The sequence below is a fragment of the Uranotaenia lowii genome, chromosome 1 (genome assembly GCF_029784155.1).
Source record: "Uranotaenia lowii strain MFRU-FL chromosome 1, ASM2978415v1, whole genome shotgun sequence".
Classification (NCBI taxonomy): Eukaryota; Metazoa; Arthropoda; class Insecta; order Diptera; family Culicidae; genus Uranotaenia; species Uranotaenia lowii.
The window spans coordinates 100,156,746-100,178,605 of NC_073691.1; the positions used below are offsets into that span (position 1 = coordinate 100,156,746).

Here is a 21,860-nt window from a genome sequence, read left to right on the forward strand (position 1 = left end):
CCTAACACCCCTCCTCAAGCTTATCACTTTAGTATCCCCAATCTAGCACAGTGCTTGGAAAACGTTGCAGGAACTAAACCTTTTGTCAGCATATCTGCCGGCTGCTCACCGCTTGGCAAATACTGGATGGTTACCTTTCGATTCGAAACACACTCCTTGATGAACTGCAACTTAACGTCGGTATGTTTCAGTTTCTTGGACGGTGCTTCGGATTCAGCTATTGCTATAGCGGACTGGTTGTCTTCGAAGATGACGACGTTTTCCTTGTCCAAGATGTTCAGTTCCTTAAACAGCTTCAAGATCCACAGTGATTCACAGATACTGTCAGCCAAAGCACTGCATTCTGATTCGGTGGACGAGAGGGCAATAGTCCGTTGCTTGCGAGTACTCCATGACGTGGTTGCTCCGTAAGTTTGGAACACGTAGCCGGAGACGGAGTGGCGATCATTGGGGTCAGTGGCCCAGTTTGCATCTGCGAAGCCAATGATTTGCCTTGCCGATTCCTCTCTTCTGTAGACCAGTCCATGGTGAGTTGTACCTCTCAAAAATCGTAGTATTCTCTTGGCGTGCGACCAATGCTCTTCGGATGGGTTACACTGATATTGGCTGAAGTACGATACAGCCGCACTGATATCTGGTCGCGTCGTTACCATAAGGTAGGTGAGGCACCCTATTAACTCACGATAAGGTTTCTCAAGGTTCTCCTTCTTCGACGACTTCTGTAGCTGCAAGTTGGCGATCATAGGCGTGGATGCCGGTTTGCAAGATTCCATGCCAAAACGCTTGAGAACTGCTTCGGTGTAGCCAGGCTGACTCATTTTCATAGTCCCATTCTTTGAATCCCGGTCGATTTGGATACCCAGAAACATCCGAGCTTCACCGAGATCCTCCATGCAGAACTCTCGTAGTAGCAGCCGCTTGACTGCTTCGACTTCTTGCAGATTCTTCGACATAATGAGTGCATCATCGACGTATAGCACCAGGTAGACTGGACCGGACTTTCCTTGGCGGACATAAAGACAACTATCTTCCACACAACGTCGGAATCCAATCTGTTTCACGAATTCGTCGAATCTGTCGTTCCAGGTCTTCGAAGATTGCTTCAGCCCATAGATTGATTTGTGAAGCTTACATACTTTCTCCCCCTCCTCAAATCCTTCGGGCTGGCGCATGTAGATGTCCTCGGTGAGGACGCCGTTGAGGAACGCTGCCTTAACGTCCATTTGGTGGACAACGAAGCCATGATGGTTTGCTATTGCCAACATCATTCGGACGGTTGACATCTTCACAACTGGTGCGTAAGTTTCGTGGAAGTCGTAACCGTAACGCTGGGTAAATCCCTTGGCCACCAATCTCGCCTTTCTCTTGTAGATTGTGCCATCCGGGTTGGTTTTGAGGCGAAATACCCACTTGCAATCGACAGGCTTCCTTCCTTCAGGCAGGTCTACTAGCTGCCAAGTCTTGTTGTCGGTCAAAGATTTGAGCTCTTCGTTGACCGCTATCTTCCACTCGGGCCAGTCATCCCGCTTCCGCAGTTCCTCAATAGTCGATGGGAGGTTGTCTACATAACTTTCCGCGTTGAGCGCGAAAGCTATACAAGAATAATCTTTCAATCTCGTTGGGGGATTACGAGTTCTTTCACTTCGCCGAAATTCTAGGGGATCTCTTTCTTCCAGGTTGTCTTCGCAGTCGCTGTATCGTTCATCATCGCTGGTTTCGTCCGGTTCAACAACCGGCACAGGGACAAAATTCGGTTCTATTGCTGGATCTTCCGGATTCACAGGAGCTTCAACGATTTCGGGCGTAGGCGACAACGACGGTCCGGCCAGCTCAACTGTTTCATTATCTTGACTCACGCAGAAAAATATATTTTAAAAACAATAAGATTTGGACCGAAAATAATAAAAATTTTGGTTGGGAAAAAGCACAAATATATTTTTGGTAACCCTGATTAAAAATATCGTTTTGATTTAAATTTATCGTTTGATTCGAAATAAAATACACCCTTTTTAAAAGTGATCCATAGTTGTTTTCAAAATAATAAAAATAATTTGGGTAAAACGTAACTGAATGCTGCAGGTTTCAAATTAGCAAAACTACTTTGGTCAAAAATTACAAAAATTATGGGTTTTATTTTAATTGGTTTATAATTTGAAAATCCTTAGTGTATTGGATTGATTTCAGATATTTTATTTAATATTTTAAATCGAACATACACGATTCAATAATGAATTTTATAATAAATATACTTTCAATTCTTTAAATATAAAATTATATAGAATTCTCCTAAACGGGGCAGCATTTTCAGCACCGGGAATACCATAATCTCGGACAGCCACAAAATATAATTTTGCATGATCAGTAGCCGGAATCATGATTACACGGGCCCGTATGATGTACGTGTTCGAGTTCCCGATGTTTCCAGATCGGCTGGACTCAGGCTACGTATAGGTAGTGCCTCTTGCTGTCGGAACATTTGGATTCTTTTTCCTGGTGGATTAAAAAAAATTGTTTTACAAAGTACAAATAAATTGAAACAAACTCACCATCATAGTCGCTGGCATTCGGAAACATTCTATCCTCCAGATGGCAAATACCGGTTTAGTTTCCGCTTCCTCTAGCACTTTGGCTCTTCCAGATCCAAACCGCTTGCGCATGTTAAAGGTGACAATGAAGAATTGATGGTCCTGTTCCAGTATGGCCTTCCGACTAAGATCTTCGGCCTGAGTTGAGGCCGCCTTTGCATAATAATTGCATTTGTCGCCTTTACTTCCTTCACTCCGCTGCTGCTGATCATTCCTTTGTGTTGATTTCAGACTCGTTCTCGGTGGCAATTCCAGGAAAATGGTTTAATTAGGTGGCAACATTTTGGGCCGTTTGTAATTTAGTTTTTTTACTGTTGATGTTCAGATGATGCTTTTTTTCTTATTCTTCTTTTTTCATTCTTCAACTTCTCGTTTTAAAGTCACACGTTTATAAAAATACCCTAGTTATAGGTTTTGAAACAAATCAAATTTTCATTTCAAGTAATAAAGGATGAGCGTGTAAAAATAACAAAATTTTGTAATTATTTCCAACCGTTATTTTTATCAAAACAAATTAAAAATAAGCATCTAAAAGACAGAATAAAATAACAAAACGTTTTGTTGAACTAACCCCCCGCCTTTTTTCTGCGTGCTATCAATAGACGATGCCCCTAATTCGGCAAACCACTTAGCGGACTCATCAACAACAACATCCCTGGCAATCAAAATCTTCCGTCCATCCCACAAGCGGTACCCGTTAGGACCATATCCGACAAAAATACAAGGCTTACTACGCGACTCCAGCTTGCTGCGCTTCTCTTTGGGTACGAAACTAAAGGCCCTACTCCCGAAAATCCGGAACTTGGAGACATCGGGTTTGTGGCCGTACCACATCTCGTACGGGGTCTTACCGCTCGGCAACGCTGCTGTCGGACTTCGGTTGATAATGAACACAGCTGTCAAGACTGCTTCGCACCACATGGCCTTGTCCATCTCTGCGTCCTCAATCATTGCCCTTGCCTTGTCCATTATGGTTCTGTTAAGCCGCTCGCTCACGCCATTTTGCTAGGGCGTGTATGGAACGGTGTACTCCAGTTGGATTCCCTTTCGGCGGCAGAAATCGCGAAATTTGTTTCCTACGTACTCGCCCCCATTGTCGCACCTGAGGCGCGAAATACTGCTGTCGAAATGCGATTCTGCCATGGCCACGTACGTTTCGAAAGCATCGTAGACTTCATCTTTAGTGTGCAAGATGTACACCGCCGAGAAATGGGTGTAATCATCAGTGAAAGATACATAATGTCGCTTACCATTCCATGCTGCTGGCTTCATACCTCCACACACATCGCTGTGTATCAGCTCTAATGGACGTGCACTCCTAGGCAAGGGCATCTCGATGAACGGCAGCCGTGTCTGCTTTCCCTTCAAGCATGGCTCACACAGCTCGCCTCCTGATAACTCGCCTTTCTTCAGCACTAAGCCTTTCACTAGATCTTCACTCACTAATTTCTTGAGTCCTCTTTTGCCTATGTGGCCGTATCGTCTGTGCCACAATTCTTCATCACTCATCGTCTTTTCACTTACTAGAGCCTTCTGGCTCATCACTTTCCACAGTGTGGCGTCCATTTCGTACAGACAGTCCATCCGTTTGGCCGTGCAAATAACCTCGCCTTTCCGCTTAATCACTGCACTTTTCTCCGCAAACACAACCTCCATCCCGAGTAAACCCACACGTCGTATGGAGAACAAGTTGTATCGCAGTCCCGGGACATACAGAACATCTTTTACAACACACTTTCGTTGCTTCTTGCCGATATTCACTGTCATGTCGACCGTCCCCGAGTGATTACACTTTAACACTTGCCCAGACGCAACTCTGATCGAAACCGGATCACTAAGTTGCTCCATATCACGCAACCAATAGGGCTCCCCCACCATGTGGTCAGACGCCCCCGAGTCTAGAATCCACGTCGCTGCACTGGCTTGCGAGTAATTTGCACTGCCAACGGAATGGCCACCAATTAAACTGCACACGAAAGTCGTCTCTTCTCCGACGTGAGCTTTCCCCTTGTGCACATTCTTCTTCTTTTCGTGCGTTGACTTTTCTTCTTTTCGATCGGGACACACCGCTTGTTTATGCCCGATTTTCCCACACGAAAAACACTTCAGTTTGCCACTTTTTCTGAACGATTTCCCAGCGAATGCGGCGGATTCACTTTCCAGCCCCACATCATCGCTGTTCGCTCTCTTCACGCTTTCGTTTAGCAACCGTGCCCTAACGAAATCAAGCGTACACTGCTCGTCCGACAGAGTCTCGAGTACCGTCACGAGCTGACTGTAAGATCGCGGCATCGTTTGGAGCAAATAAAAGACTATCAAACGTTCATCCAAATTTATGCCCGCTGATTGCAAATCGCGCACTATACGATCAAACACTAGCAGGTGCTCCTGCATCGCACTCCCCTCTTCAAACTTCATCCCCGACAGTTTCTTGAGCAAGAAAAACTGGCCCGAAACACCTTTTCTAGCAAATGCATTTTGCAACGCCCTCCAGATTTCAACCGGCGTACGCTTCTGCTTGACGTATTCAAGCTGCGAATCCGCGATGTTCCGGATCAAGACCGATTTGCACTTCACATCATTCGCTCTTCTTTCGGCCAACTTCCGCTCCTTCTCCAACTTCACTGGAGCAAGATCTGACTCGAGAACTTGAAGTTCCGGCACTTCTTCCGCCGGCTGCTGAATGCACGAAAGCAGTCCCAACTCTTCCAAATGAACTTCCATTCGGAAGCTCCAGTTGGCGAAATTATTCCCGTCAAAGAGGTACACTTTTCTGTCCACTTCCATCGCGAAAATACTTTTTCTCGACCGATAAACTAAACTTTTACTATCGACCGAAAACACGTGAAAATTTTCACTCGCGAGATTTGCAGGTTGGGGCGTAGCGCTGGGCCCATAACCTGAGAACAGCAGAGGTGGTGATATTAACCGGACAGAAGTACAAAACACGTGTGTACAGTTTGACGTTACGCGAGAAGTGATTTATTACGCGTTAAATACAAAGTAATCAGAAGCTCAAGGTATTTATACATTCAGGGTAAAGCAAATACACGAATAGTTGTAAGTGATCAGATGGATCCTAACATAATCAATGATCAATGAGCCAGTGGTTTTGTCGAAACTAGTCAGGTCGTTGTCAATGAAGCAAGTTGAAACTAGTCAAAATAGTCAAAACCGATCCAGCTCGACAGGGGGTTTCGTTACGGCCTGGAAGAAATCGGTCGAAGTCAATTGGAAAAAAAAGGTATTCAATCGTCAATCCATTTCTACTTGTTTCGACAAACTTCATTAAAAAGACTTTAAGTTGATGAAATCCTGGTTAAATAATGACGGTGTAAAGCTCAAAACCACAGAGAACAGACGTACAAGCTAGCCCACGAAACTTGTGTAAAATTTCCAGCGGCATGTACGTCTGTTCTCTGTGTCAAAACTTAGCAATTTTTCAATTAAAATGAGTTTTTTTCTTCTCAATTATTGAGTGTTGTGGGTCCTGGATCCGGCAAATAACGGAATGTTAGGCCCAAGCAACCAGAATTCCCTTAAAAAGGTTCCCTAGAAGCTTAATCAGCTCTCGTTTGTGTCTGAAGAGAATGCTAATCAGCCCAAAATTTAAGTTCTTAAAGCTACTTTCAAGTTCGTTTAGTGGCTGTAGAGAACGCTATTCAGCTTCTAAGAGAATGTCAAGAAACTTCTACGCGCCGAAAAAAAAAATCCGATAGACAGATTTCTCTGACAACCACATGTCAGATTGCTAGGTTGCCGGTCTATCATGGTCTATCTCATTGATTTTAATTATATTGTTTTGATTACAAAAGCTACTTACACACCTAGAGAATTGAACCGCTGCTCTCTAGGTTGCAATGAAACTCACCAGCCTCTCGACCAATCCAGCAATAGCTAATTGCCACTGTAATGATTAGTATTTAAACTTAATCTCATTTGAGATGATTGAGTGGGTTGGTCAATAGAAGGTACCTTATTTCGTTCAAAGGACTTTCAGTACACAATATGAATCATAACAAAAATTCGCATCATCAAAAATTTATTCGAATATCTTATTTAACATTTATGAGAAAAATTCGAAAAAATCTTGAATTCCATTTGTAAATATCAGTACAGATATAAACAAAACAAATACCATGACAAGAAATTTACAGACATTTTTGACATGTCGCTTAGAATCCCCATATAGGTTCTTTAAAACACCTTCAAGTACCTTAATGGTGCGCTTTAGAATGTTACGCGAACCTTATCGACCTTCTTGAAAAACATTTTTGACATGTCGCTTAGAATTCTCATATAGGTTCTTTAAAACACCTTCAAGTGTCTTAATGGTGCGTTTTGGAATGTTACGCGAACGTTATCGACCTTCTTGAAAGAAGTTCCATTAAAAGCGCTTAGAAGTTCCGTTATCGATAGTTTAACCTTTCAAAGGGCGATGGAAGTTCCTGAGTAACTTTCACGCGACAAGCGTCACCTGAAGTTCCCGTCATACATTTTTTCAGCAAAATGTGAACTTCGGAGTTCGGAGTTAAGAAAAAAACGCGACTTTTGGTTGCTTGGGGGGAATGCTGGTTCTTACCTGGCGCAAGCTCGGACACGACGGGAAAAGCTGAACGGTCCACTTACTACTTGAGGCGGTTTGCGCGTTCTGGAAGCCGGTTTGAACTGGCTGCACGAAGGTGGAGGGGGAGGGAGACAGTCTGCATGCAAGATGTGAAAGGGCGATAGTTGCTGATCGTGACGAGGGGTGTTCTGATGATCGTCCAGTTACACTCTGATAACTATTATGCCAAATATGAAAGGAAATAGGTTCATCGACACTATATAGGTATTTCGGTATCCCACATCCCCTTCCTACTCACAAAAAAAGAAAACAAAGCTTGCACAGCCCCCCAGGCCCTTTTAAAACCTTGAGAGAGCGATTTCGCGCGTAGGGTTGCGTTCTATGCTTTAAATTGTGGTTTTAACGTTAAGCGTACATCAGTCCAGTCAGCTGATTGTACCGATTGCACATACACGGAGAAAAAAGACGAAAGTTGTTCCAATTATTTCAGCTTGTTATACCAATAATCGAAATGCAGTTGATTTTTTCGCATTCAACTTCTTATATAATAGATTCAAATACAAACTTATAATTGTCCTTACGCAATCAACTATCAATATAATGCATTCAACTGTATGATTTATTTTATGCATTCAACTATAAATACAATAGATTCAACTTCAAACTGCTGATTGACCTTATGCAATCAACTTTGAATATAATAGATTCAATTGTAATGGTATAATTAATTCAATTGTAATGGTATAATTGATTCAACTGTAGATATGATTGATTCAACTACAATTGTATGATTGATTTTTGGCATTCAACTATAAATATAATAGATTCAACTGTAGTGGTATAATTGATTCAATTGTAAATATGATAGATTCAACTGTAGTGGTATAATTGATTCAATTGTCAATATGATAGATTCAACTACAATTGTGTCATTGATTTTAGGCATTCAACTATAAATATAATAGATTCAACTGTAGTGGTATAATTGATTCAACTGTAAATATGATAGATTCAACTGTAGGGGTATAATTGATTCAATTGTAAATATGATAGATTCAACTACAAATGTATGATTGATTCTAGGTTTTGAACTATAAACATAGTAAATAAAATTATATTGTTTTGATTGATTGTGTGATACTTGAATAAAAATGTATTTACATAAGCGTAGTCAGAGTGCCTTCAGCAGCAGGTGGCTGGGTGTTTACCAATGGCAAAAACAAAAGGTAATTAGCGAAGGTGCATACATTTGCTTTTTTTAAATAAACTTGTGGCAAATTTTTTCCTCCTTTAGGTCAACTCAATCCAGATGCGGCAGCAGCTTAAATCAAAACGAAGGAATCGATGCCGCTGGAGGAATTGTTGGACATCCTGGCTGGGTGGCACCGATTGTCGTTGTCCGGCTCGAAATGGTCCTCGTTGGCCACCAGAGAGCGGAGGCGCTGGTTGTCGCACCAACTACGGCAAGTAGTGTGTCCTGAGTAGCACGACGGGTGAGATTTTTAAATTTATTTGCTTTATAATGAAGCACCCCAATTTAACATAATTTTGTTTTCTTGTTTACCATCGCCGGGATCCCCGGACAGGGTAAAGACAACCCGGTTCATCTGTTGGATGTGCATCTCATTTGATGGCGGTGAGGACCGGTTCCGAAAAAATGAGATGGTGGAAGAATTTAGTCACCGTCCGCAGGAACATAAATAACTCCGTGAGTCTTGTCCCATTTTTATAAAATCAGTTATAGATAAGATTTTTTTTAGCAGGAAATCATTCGCAAATCTATAGTTCGGGTCAAATGTGCTTACTGGTTCCGCACTGGAAGCTTCCGGAGGGCCTTCGAACAACATTCCACCCGAGTGGGAACAATTTCGTCACTGGAGTCTGACCGAACAAGCATGCTGTTTCCATTGTACCTCCTTGATGTATCCGAACTGGATGACGAATGAGTGATTTAAAATAAATTTAAAAATTGCTAGATACAAAAAATTAATTTTGATGCAGCGATAGAACACAACGTAAAGCCAACTGTATTATAGTAATCTTAATAATATACATACAGTTGGATGCAAAAAATCAATCATATAGATATAGTTGAATCTATAATATTTATGATTGAATCAATTATATAAGTATAATTGAATCTATAATATTTATGATTGAATCAATTATATTAGTATAGTTGAATCTACTATACTTATTGTTAAGTGCATAGAATCAATCATACGATTATAGCTGAATTTATCATATGTATAGTTGAATGCACAAAATCAATCATACGGCTATAATTTAATCTATCAAATGTATAGTTGGATGCAAAAAATCAACCAGATCATCTATTATATATATAGTTCAAAGTTTAATATTTATAATTAGCCGAGAATTAATCAGAAATATAGTTCAATATAGGCGGAATATATTTGGAAAAACTATACTTTATTCTCCGTGTATACAATGACAATCAATTCAATCCTCTGCTTGTACAACACTGATTGAAAATTTTAACCAAGGCGGGTAAAGCTAGGTGTGTTCTTATACCAATGCACGGAATCGTCCATCTTGTGACAGGGGTGACAGGCAATCGTAATCGTAGGCATGCTAGGCGAACAATTCGCTGTCAAAAAGCGCACCGTCTCCACCCCCCACCAATGAGAAACTTTTGGTACCCCTTGCCAACTTTTCCTCAGTATGCACCCACCCTACTGGAGGCACTCTGATTTTAACGGCTTTTTGCTTGTGAGTATTTGTGATCCAAGCAGGCCTAATTTTTTTTAAAGCAGTGACTACCCGAATAGAAAAGTAAGGTGAAAAAACCATGATTTTCATTTTCACTCTACCATGTATTATATGGTCGACACAAAATATATCATGGTTGTGAAACCTTGAATGCACTGTGAACTTCAAGGTTTTTGACAATGAAATTCATAGTTTTGGCAAAAATTACCATGAAAAAAGGGGGTTGTTAAGCAACTTAACCATGAAAAAATCAACTTTTTTCCATACATTTGAAAACACAAAACTATTTAGTTCATGGTTATTACAGCTTCCAGTTTTTCTAATGGGAACCGTGAAATTTATTGTCTTTGATAGTATTTTCATCGTTTCTACAATGATGAAAATCACGATATTTACATGATATAATTTTTTTTGTCAAAATAATTTAATCAAAATTAATCAGTTTGTTAAAGTTATTCCTTGTTTTAAGGAATATTATTCATCTTTAGTCGTGCTTTCAATAAACTTGTCATACGTTTATAACAAAGTACGATAAATCAAGAATAATATTCCCTAAAACAAGGAATCTTTAACAAACTGATTAATTTTTATTGCGAGTCACTTGTACACATAAGGAAAAAAAAACTTTTCAAAAGAACACATTTTATTGATGTTGTAAAGCACTTTTTTCACATTATTTTTACTTTAAACAAATTTTCACAATTTTCACTATATTTCACAATTTTAAAAAAGCTCTATCCGGGCTACGCCTGCTGTAGTTTTTATTTTCAAATTGGCCAGTTCCCGAGCTCGCTCATGACGACGACCGAGTCATCTGTTGCGCCGTTCAAAAGTTACAAATCAAATTTTCACAGTTCTCTTTGGTGTATTTGGAAACATCTGGTGACTAAGCTAAAAAGGAAAAATTGGTTAAATGTTCGTTGGAAATTTTACACAAGTTTCGTGAAATAGCTTGTACGTCTGTTCTCTGTGGAGCTACTAATTGAACCGTTAGAAAAACAGTATTTAAGATTCAAACGATAAGTGTCTCTGTTCTCTATCGTTCTGTTTACCGTATGCTAAACATAAGAATAACGCTACATAAAATCATCAATTTTAACGCAAACCTAAACAGTTCGAAAAGCTGAAAACGTTAGGTGTGTTCAACAGAACTCAATCGAAATCAATTGAAATGGATTGACAGCTGATCAGCTGTTTTTCCAATTGACTTCGATCGATTTCTATCAGGCTGCTGAATGAACAGCCAGACACTAATACTAATGCGCTTAGTTGTTGTCATTTTCTAATTCAGCTGTGTACTTTTAATGACGAGGTAGCGAGCAAACGAATTGCATGGTCAACCTATATAGATTGACCAGATAAAGAAATGCAAATAAAAAAAATAGGAGAAAATTTTAGAGGGTTCCAGCCAGTGTCTAACGCCATAGAGATGGTACATCACCCCGACGGTCCTGCTGTCGTTTTTTTTCACCCCCCGGGCGGGGGCTCTGTATATCTGATGACGATTAACACAGCACAGCATGACGATTAACACAGCACAGACCCAGAATGGCTGACACAGCACCACCGACGAGCACCACCGACCAGCACAACTGACACAGCACCGCCGACTCAGCACGACAAGCACAACATCACCGACTCAGCACACAACAGAGAACACCGCACCGAATGACACCACTGTCATTTCTTCTCATAATTTTGCCACAACAAACCAAATCAGCTGTTTTTGACAGTAAACAACTGCATGTGTGGTAGTGTGATAGAAATCGATAGAAACGAATCCTGCCTCTGAGCTTGATCGTTTTCGATTGGTTTCGATCGATTTCTATTGGCTATATTGAACGTCAATTGGATTCGTTTCGATCACAACATTGGCTGAGTGAACAACCATTTACCAATCGAAATCGATTGAAACCGATTTCAATTGCCTGTTGAACACGCTTGTTGTTGATTAGCGTTTCATGAACTTAGAGCACCAGTACCGGTAAGTGCTATCCCAGGTGTTAACCCGAGACACATTCTAGGTCTTATTTTAACTTTAGCAGCTCATTTGCGCACCGATAAGTGCTAAACTGGTTTCCATTGCTGTTTTCTTTTGTAATTTTTCCCTAGACACTTTAGCACCTGTCAAATCAGGAGCTGGTCGGTATTCAAATATGGCTCCTGGCTTGCTTTTTTAACACCCAGGAGCAAGATAACACCTGCAGCCGAATTCCGGGCAAAAAATGTCGTGAAAGAAAAGAAATTATTGAAGACATTTTTAAAATTTTCTTATCTTGGAATTCCGGTGAATTTAAAGAAGACATTTTTTGACGTTTAAAAAAGAAAACATAATTTTCAATCTCTTCGGATTTTTTTCGTTGCGAAATTTTCTTAGATTCACATTCCGGTCAATTCAAAGAAGACAATTTTTGACGTTTGAAATAGAAAACGAGATTTTTAATTTCTTCGGCATTTTTGCTTCGGAAATTTCAAAAGACATTTCTTTTCAGTGAGGATTTTTGTTAAATTATACGTTAATACCTATTAAAACTTTAAAATAATGGATCAAATGATTGGATCATATAACTATGTAAAAAAAGTGGTATAAATGCCTAGAAAAAATCGAACTACTTCGGCATTGTCGTTATTTGAGAGATATTAGTAATCCATTTGATATTTCGGATGGAAATTTCGAAAAACTCTTTCGAATGCCAAAATGTTTGGCTAAGAAGTTTATGAACTTACTGGATCAACAATTGAATGCTATCCCATTAAAGGATGAAAGATCCACAACAATTCCGGTACATTTAAAAGTTCCTACAACATTGCGAAATCTTGGCTCAGGTTATCGATTAAACCTAATTAATCTAAATCAATAAGTATGACAATTTCGAATGTACAACTATAACATATTTCATCAACACATCCGATTGTTTGCAAACACGTAACTTTCTAGATTCATTTTTCAAAACTTCCAATTATGCCTTCAACACTCAACGATATATTTTTTCATATTTAATTACATGCACGATGAGCAAGATTTGAAGTATTTTATCTAACAATATTGAATATTGCTGTTATAAATAGTTTTCAGTATAGCAAATATAATTTTATTCTATTTACCATGCTCAATATCGGGAAACATGGGAGAAAGACGGTGCCAACAAAAAGTCGTTTTGAAAAGTCTCACCGACAACAAACGTCAAAGACGTCTAGCGGTGAATAGGTGAACTATACTTTTTTCTTCTCTTACATTTGGTTTTTTTTCTTTCTCTTAACTTTTTCGGAATCAGCCAAGAAGAAAAGACATTTTTATGAAGAGAACGACAATTTTAGAATTTCTTTTCTAGAAGAGATTTTCGGAGATTTTCTTCAAGTACCGGAATTCAGCCGAATTCCGGTACTTGAAGAAAATCTCCGAAAATCTCTTCTAGAAAAGAAATTCTAAAATTGTCGTTCTCTTCATAAAAATGTCTTTTCTTCTTGGCTGATTCCGAAAAAGTAAAGAGAAAGAAAAAAAAACCAAATGTAAGAGAAGAAAAAAGTATAGTTCACCTATTCACCGCTAGACGTCTTTGACGTTTGTTGTCGGTGAGACTTTTCAAAACGACTTTTTGTTGGCACCATGTTTCTCCCATGTTTCCCGATATTTAGCATGGTAATTAGAATAAAATTATATTTGTAATACTGAAAACTATTTATAACAGCAATATTCAATATTGTTAGATAAAATTCTTCAAATCTTGCTCATCGTGCATGCAATTAAATATGAAAAAAACATATCGTTGAGTGTTGAAGGCATAATTGGAAGTTTTGAAATGAATGAATCTAGAAAGTTACGTGTTTCCCAAGCAACATTTTAAACTCCTGATGGTTTTATAGACAAAAATGGAAGTTTTATAATGCAATTACAGAAGTCTTGATAGTTGTGAAGCGTATTTTGACAAGACCGTTACACAATCTATCTTCAGAGTATCTACACGACGATTATAAAACCTATTTTAAAAAACCTCAATCAATTTCAAGAATATTTTATCTTCCGTGTATATAGCGGTTTTGAAAGCCGCTATAAAGCAGTTTCTAAACCTCGCTATAAAACCCGGTCAAAATGTCAAGTGTCAACAGATTGAGATACAGAAGAAGAACAAGAAAAAAAACAAGAAGGAAATATCAACAAAGTGAGTATCAGATGGCAACGAAAATTTTGCGTCCGATTTCCTCAATCAAAAGGTATTTTTTCATTACTTGAATCCTTTTATGTTGTTTCTAATCTTTTTTTTCAGCTGCAGGTAATATATGGAAAAATGCATCCCCTGCCGATGCTGGCCGTTCACAATTCAGCGGAATTGCCTCGATGCTGGATGTTCCGTGTTCATGGCTGTGGTGGAGGAAGTGTGTACCCTAGGATGCTTTTTCTCAAGCAAAATACCCGGAAGATCCGTCGTATTAGGTGTCTAGAGTTGGTGCGTTGTTGTGACGAAGGAAATCAAAATGATCCGCCAACGAATCCCCAAAGGGAATCTTGTGTATTTTACGGTGGAATCCGGTTTCTAAATGGTGGTGTAGATGTAGTGAGTCACATTAATGATAACAATAAAAAGTGAATCTTAACTGTTTTTTCTTTTATTTAATGGAATCATGAATTTTAAAAGAAAATTTGCTTTGTTTATTATAATTTAAGAAAAGCTGTTCTTATAGTAGCAATTTTCGAGACAAGCTTGATGTGTAAATAGTTTAAGACGAAACGCCATATTTTTTGATGAAAATTGAGCATTTTATTCAAAAAATCGCATGAAAACCTAAAATTAACACTTAATTTGCCAAAATAATCTATTAAATTATCATGTATACACAACAAGGGCATCCATACAGGAATCGAAATATGTTTTTGGATGATTGTTATTGTAAATTTATGCATTTAAGTCTTTTATTTCGAAAAACTATACTGGCGCACGTATTTTTGGCGAGTTTTTTGAAAAATTAACCGATAAAATTTGATGCGCATCAAATTTATGGCAGTGAATGTCGAAAAAGATCATTATTATTATCATTTTCCTAAATATTTTATTATTTATGACCAAATGGAACCATCTTATCGTGTGAGTAGTTCGGCCAGAATATTTTTTCTTGAACTATTCAATTTTAAAACCACTGCTCGAAAAATAAACATTCACGCAGAAAATTTTTTACTCGAAGTAAAACTTGACAACTCAAAGAAACACCAATAAGGTTGTATAAAGTACTTGAAATTTGTTCTTCAGAACCTTCTGTAGGTGGGCCTTTTTACTCTGATAAGGGTTTTATAAATGTTTTAATGCGGTTTATATAGCTCGGAGTTGTTTTATAACGCAGTTTCATAGCGGGCTTGCAGATTAGTATAAAACTAAAATTGTTGCTTGGGTTTGTAAACAATCGGATGTGTTGATATGATTAAATATGTTATAGTTGTACATTCGAAAGTGTCATCCTTTAATGGGATAGCGTTCAATTGTTGATCCAGTAAGTTAATAAACTTCTTAGCCAAACATTTTGGCATTCGAAAGAGTTTTTCGAAATTTCCATCCGAAATATCAAATGGATTACTAATATCTCTCAAATAACGACGATGCCGAAGTAGTTCGATTTTTTCTAGGCGTTTATACCACTTTTTTTTTACATAGTAATATGATCCAATCATTTGCTCCATTCCCAACAAACATTTTTTGCTGAACAACCGCTGAAACATTGTTTAGTTCTAATTTTAAATCAGCTATCTTGCTGAAAGAAGGCAACCCAAATTCAGATAGAAGCTGCTGTTCAGCCCTTAAACATCGAGATCTGGAGAAATTAATCAGCGAAGATGACACGAAACCACATGAAACGTCAATTGACGGAGCAACAAAAAAAAAAAAAAAACAAAAAGAATGTTGACCGATGTATGTCCGATGTTTGCCAGCTAATTTTCCCCTCCCGTGTTATTTTTCTTCATTTGAACTTGTCTCGAACTTTGAACCTACGACTTGTTGGTCTCATGCCGCAGAAGGCAGAACCAACCATGCATTCTGCGAAGGAACAGAAAAGTGTCGCTCTTAAGCGACCAAAATATTTCTCAACCAAGGTCAATTTCATATGAAGAAATTTAAATTGCTACGAGAATTAAAATGTAAATTTCCCGGCAAGGCCATTTTATCATGCAAAATGAGAAATTTCGAATCATTAGACGATTCACAAGATAATTATTTTGATTCGTCATGAATAACAAAAATTTTGATATTGCTGAAAGACGCTTTCGAAGCTACCCTTGTACAGCTGACGGCTGTCAGATTTGAAGGTGTCAAAAATGGTTGGACAAAGGCTGAACGAGTTATTCTTCAGCCAATTTTCCCCTACTTTCTATAGGCTGAAATAAAACTTCCTTATACGCTGAAACAGCGCTGAAATATTTCTTTCTTCAGCAAGAAAGCTGAAACAGCAATCAGCACCTCAAAACAGCATACGATCAGAGAATTGGCGTTTTTAATCAGCAAAAATGTTTGTTGGGTTATTTTGAAGTTTTAATAGGTATTAACGTATAATTTAACAAAAATCCTCACTGAAAACCCGAATAGAAAAGTAAGGTGAAAAAACCATGAAGTTCATTTTCACTCTATCGTGGATTTTATTGTTGATAATATGAATAACATGGTATTGAAACCTTGAATGCACTGTCAAATTCATTGTTTTTTAGTATGATATTCATGGTTTTGGCACAAATTACCATGAAAAAGAGGGGTTGTTAAGCAACTTAACCATGAAAAAATCAACTTTTTTCCATACATTTGAAAACACAAAACTCTAAAGTTGATGGTTATTTCAGCATCCAGTTTTTCTAATAGGAACTGTGGAATTTATCGTCCTCCAATGAATTTTCATCGGTTTTTGAATATGTTTTGACCGTAGAATTTCATGGTTGACATTTATTTATATTTTGATATAGGGGGTTTTCGGATAATTTTAACAAATCAAAATTTTTAATTTTTATTAATTTTATTAAAACAAACTTACTTACATTTTGATATCGTTCACTTCTCCTCTCCCTGGATAGAGAATTGCTTTTTCCAAGCATGTTTGGATGCCTGGGCGTAAAAATCGAATCCATTCTCATCCGACCGTCGCAATATTCTCGTACGATGGACCCTGCAGAACAGACTTTGTATCAGCTCCTAAATTAAAAAAAAAACAAATGTTGTGAATAAAAAAGACAAAATTATTTAGTCTTGAAAAGTACTTACCGTATGAATTTTCGTTTGAAATTTGTCGAAAACAAAAAATAACTATCCGGATAAATGGCGCGTAAACAAAATCTACACACGAACAATTTATTTTATCCCTCAGACCGAAAAACGATTACACTGTTACACGATTGCAACTGTGAAGCCTCATGAATTGACATTAGATTTTACGGTTACTTTGAATACCATGGTGGTTTCAAATTTTTTGAAGGTTGATAAAGATTTTGAAATTAGGATGAAGTTTATTGTTAAGTTGAATATTGCCGTTTGGTTATATTATAAACCATGGTCCTTCCCGAATACGAAAATATTGTAACACAACGGTTCCTGTAGTAGTTATAAAACGATTAGAGACAGTGTAAAAAAACGTTTAGAAAATGATATCTGAAACCATAAAAAACATTGCACTTATCTTGAATTCCAAAACGACGGTCTGTTGAATATGGCGTTAAGTTATGTTACTGTTTAAAACTATTAAAACCTCTATATGGAGACACTGTTCTAGGAACAGTTAGGGTATGGTTTCTAAAACGCTTATGAATAACGTTTTCAGCGCATTGAACTGTTTCTAGAATGAACATATGTAGGCATATTTTAAACGCTTTATCAAACCGTTCATCGAACTGTTACGGAAATCGGTGTACGAACCGTTTGAACTAAAATTACTGTTTTTTTGATGGCCTCATATAACGTAACCATTGAAAAAACTTTTAGATTATTTCGTTAAACTGCTAATAAATGATAACCTTAAAGCTTTTTTAATACTAAAGAATGATGTTCACCAATCATCATACTATTTACAGTACGCGTACTAAAAGAGCACGCACACAAACGCAAAATTTCGTTCCATGCATATGGGAATTTTTCGGATAAGATTGACAAATCGTTTTAATTTCATTATTTTATTTCACATTTTTCATTTTATTTTACATTTCAAAACACAAAATAACTTGCCCGAGATGAGCATTTTCATGCTGCCTGCTCCTCCTCATTTCGCTCAGCACGCCCTGTAACACTTTCCGGGCCAAGCAATCCTTGCACGGAGTAAAACTGGGGGTTCCGGCAGCGTAACCTAAAACATAAGAAACGGGATCTTAGTATTTCTTTTAAAGATGATTTTAATTTCCACTTACCTGGTACAATGTCATTGGTTGTAAAATTCCTAGAATGCCGGTCCCGGTGTGCTGATTGCATCTCCTCCAGCAGGTTAAAGACAATCGATCGCGACGAGCGAGGTGAAAATTTCCCGGCGTAGCGAGCAAAACAAACCGATAAAGACTGTTTGCGACAGTGGTGCCAAGTTCAATGTTTAATCAATATTTGCACAGATATTGAGAAACGGAATATTGAATTAATAAATTTCAGATGCTTAGGATGACTTTATGTGTAAATAGTAACTAATAAATGTTATAAAAATGAAAATATACAAATAATTCAATTTAAAAATTCCGTTCAATTCCAATGAAAGTTTAGAATCGATAATGTCATACTCAATTTATTATTCATTAGATCGTAAAGAATATGATTTATGTTCTCCATCGTCATCTGAAAAAAATATTAGGAAGTTCACCAGAAGATAACTAAAGCATTGTCTTTTATTATAGCAATTATAGCAAGAAAATAAAACTTATATTTACAAGTTCATTTGAATTGGTTGATATAACTAAAGCGATAGAAGATTAAGTCACCATGTATCACCATTCCTTTTCTAGAATGAAGATGTTCGAGTCATTGCTGCAGAAAGAAAAGTTGAAAGAATATTCGGAAGGCGAACAAAAGGAAACTGTCCCACCACCGCCTGTTGAAGTAGTTTCTGCTCAAGCATCTGATGATAACCAAAATGAATCTATTAATTCGTTGCTCCACACACGACCTACACAAACAGAAAACGAACCCTTAATTGAAAAAAAATTGAAAGTTTTGAATTGATAGTGTCATACTCAATGTATAATTATTTTATTTTAAAATTTAATTATTAATTATTTCAAAATTAATTAATTCAAATAAAAAATCTAACATTTTACTGCCGTCAACTACCTATAAGAGTTCTTGATATCGGCTCAATAGTCTCAATTTAATGTTTTTTTTTTGTTCTTTGTACAATGCATCTGCTTTTATCTTTCCGCGTATGAACAAATCAATAATTGATTCGATAAATAAATTTAAAGATATTTTCATGAATCCGGGCTAATTTTCTTTTTTCAAACCATCTGGCATCTCTGACCCGCATTTCGGTCATTTTTGACGTGAGTTTGACACATGACATTACGTTAAACGTTATGGTTCGAGAACAGTTTAACGATTATTGATCAAATTGAAGTAAATCGTTAAACAATTCATTCACCTTCCCAGATATCATCACTATTCACATGAACTTTCGTTTTATATTCTTATCGTTGTCGAAGTAAAGTTTTAAATAATAGCTACGTTTACGGAGACAATAACCTTTTCTGGGAACGTGGAAGTATCGTATTGACTGTTCGTAATATAGTTTTTTAGTATGCGGGTTGCTATTCGGGAAGAAATGTCTTTTGAAATTTCCGAAGCAAAAATGCCTGTAGTGACGCGCCCCTCGCGTGATCGGAAATGAATGAGCGCTGGAAAAGAGCGAAGACAATGTTCATCAGTTCATTCCACACGAGAGAGGGATTGAAAAAGTAGACTCGAGAACCGGGGGAGTTATGTGCGAGACGCGAGATATGGAGGACGCGGGTTATGTTTGGTCACATAAAATAAGTGTTGACTAAAGGGAATTTTAGGATGATTCGCTTTAAATTAGTTCACTGTGCGCGAGGATTTCTCCCCTCTACATCTGGCGACGAGGATAACGGTAAAAAGTGTAAGTATTGCGAAAAAATAAGGCTGAAATTGAGTTGTCAACAAAACAAATCCGAAAATTTAAGAAGGGCGTAGCCTTGGCCCCATTTACAAGGTAACCAGTGTTATGTGACAGTTGCAGTGAAAAGTTTGCTAAACGGAAAACAAAGTATCACAGTTTATAAGGTTGCGAGAAGGATTATTCACTGGTGTATTTTGCAGATGGTCTGAGGACCACTATTTTATTTTACGGACTTCGAGAAGCCAGTATATTTCACGTTTAAAAACAGGTTTGGCGTTTTCAAGGAGCGCTGATAGTTCTGAGAAACTGTAGCTAATGCAGAATGACAAAGTGCGGGTGGTTCTGAGAAACTCGACTGTACGCAGAAAAGGAAACAAAACCTGAGTGACTTTGAGAAGTCAATTACTGTACAGGCTTTGAGAAGCGCAAATGATTCTGAGGAATCTAACGACTTTGAGAAGTCGTTGTATGAAATACAAAGAATTGTTGATTTTGAGAAATCAATTTCTTTATTTCACTTATGCGACTCTGAGGAGCGCAGATGATTCTGAGGAATCTTATGACTTTGAGAAGTTATTGTAAGAAAACAAAGTACGTATGATTTTGAGAAATCAACCACTAGATTCTGAGGAATCTCATGACTTTGAGGAGTCATTGTATGAAATCACAGAATGGGTAATTTTGAGAAATCAAAAAATTTTACTTGCGATTCTGAGGAATCTTATGCATGACTTTGAGGAGTCATTGTGTAGTAAAAAACTAGAGTAAGGATGATTTTGAGAAATCAATACTATATTTCACTTATGCGACTCTGAGGAGCGCAGATGATTCTGAGGAATCTTGTGACTTTATGAAGTTATTGTAAGAAAACAAAGTACGTGTGATTTTGAGAAATCAACCACTTGATTCTGAGGAATCTAATGACTTTGAGGAGTCATTGTTTGAAATCACAGTATGGATGATTTTGAGAAATCAAAACTTAGACTTGCGATTCTGAGGAATCTTGTTCATGACTCTGAGGAGTCATTGAGTGTTAAAAGAAAAAGAGTAAAGATGATTTTGAGAAATCAATTACGTTCTTTAATTTGTGCGACTCTGAGGAGTGCAGACGATTCTGAGGAATCTAATGACTTTGAGAATTCATTGTATGAGAACAAAGTACCTATGTGTGTGTTGTTTTGAGAAATCAACTACTTTAACTTAGGATTCTAAGGAATCTAATGACTTTTCGGAGTCCTTGTATGAAAACAAAGTATGGCTGATTTTGTGATTTTCTGAGGGATCTTATGACATAGAGGAGTCATTTTCTGGAAAACACAGTTTGTGTAATTTTGAGAAATCAACCACTTATACCCAATTCTTAGAAGCTCAAATAGATGATTCTGAGGAATCCGGTGATTTTAAGAAGTCTTGTTTCGAAATATGAAATCATATTTTTTGAAAATCTAATTTCTTAATTTCAAATTAACAGTATGTGACACTGAGAAGCGTGGACAGTTCTGAGGAACTTTGGTGACTTTGAGAACTTGAATTCATTCGAATAATTGTTTGAATTTAATTGTAATAACCTTTGAAAAGCAACTATACGTTAAGATTCAAGATTAATTATTTCAATAACGTGGTTTGGTGGCAGGTATGAACCAGTTGTAAGAGATCAGAATAAAAATATCTTTAGTTTTAACTCCAGAAGTTGAATGAGTAGAGAAGGTTTACTTATTTCGTTTTGCAGATCGACAGCTGTGGTAGCCTTGAGAAGTACTACATAAATATTGATCATTAAAGAGTTTGCTCGAGAGCTACAGTATTGAGTTTTGGGTGATTGTTGGCAACAGAATGGTAATAATAATGTTAGTGTAAAGTCAATTTAAAAACGTTATCTCGAAACTTATATTATTTGGCGTAAG

At 37.5% G+C, this 21,860-nt stretch overlaps 1 long non-coding RNA gene across 1 annotated transcript; it reads right to left on the reverse strand.

The window, feature by feature from the left end:
• Positions 1-2,225: 2,225 nt before the first annotated feature.
• On the reverse strand, positions 2,226-2,943 carry LOC129740410 (uncharacterized). Its single transcript, XR_008736234.1, has 2 exons — positions 2,547-2,943; positions 2,226-2,490 (listed from the first exon to the last, which is right to left on the reverse strand). It is a non-coding gene; the product is annotated as an uncharacterized LOC129740410 (long non-coding RNA).
• Positions 2,944-21,860: the final 18,917 nt, after the last annotated feature.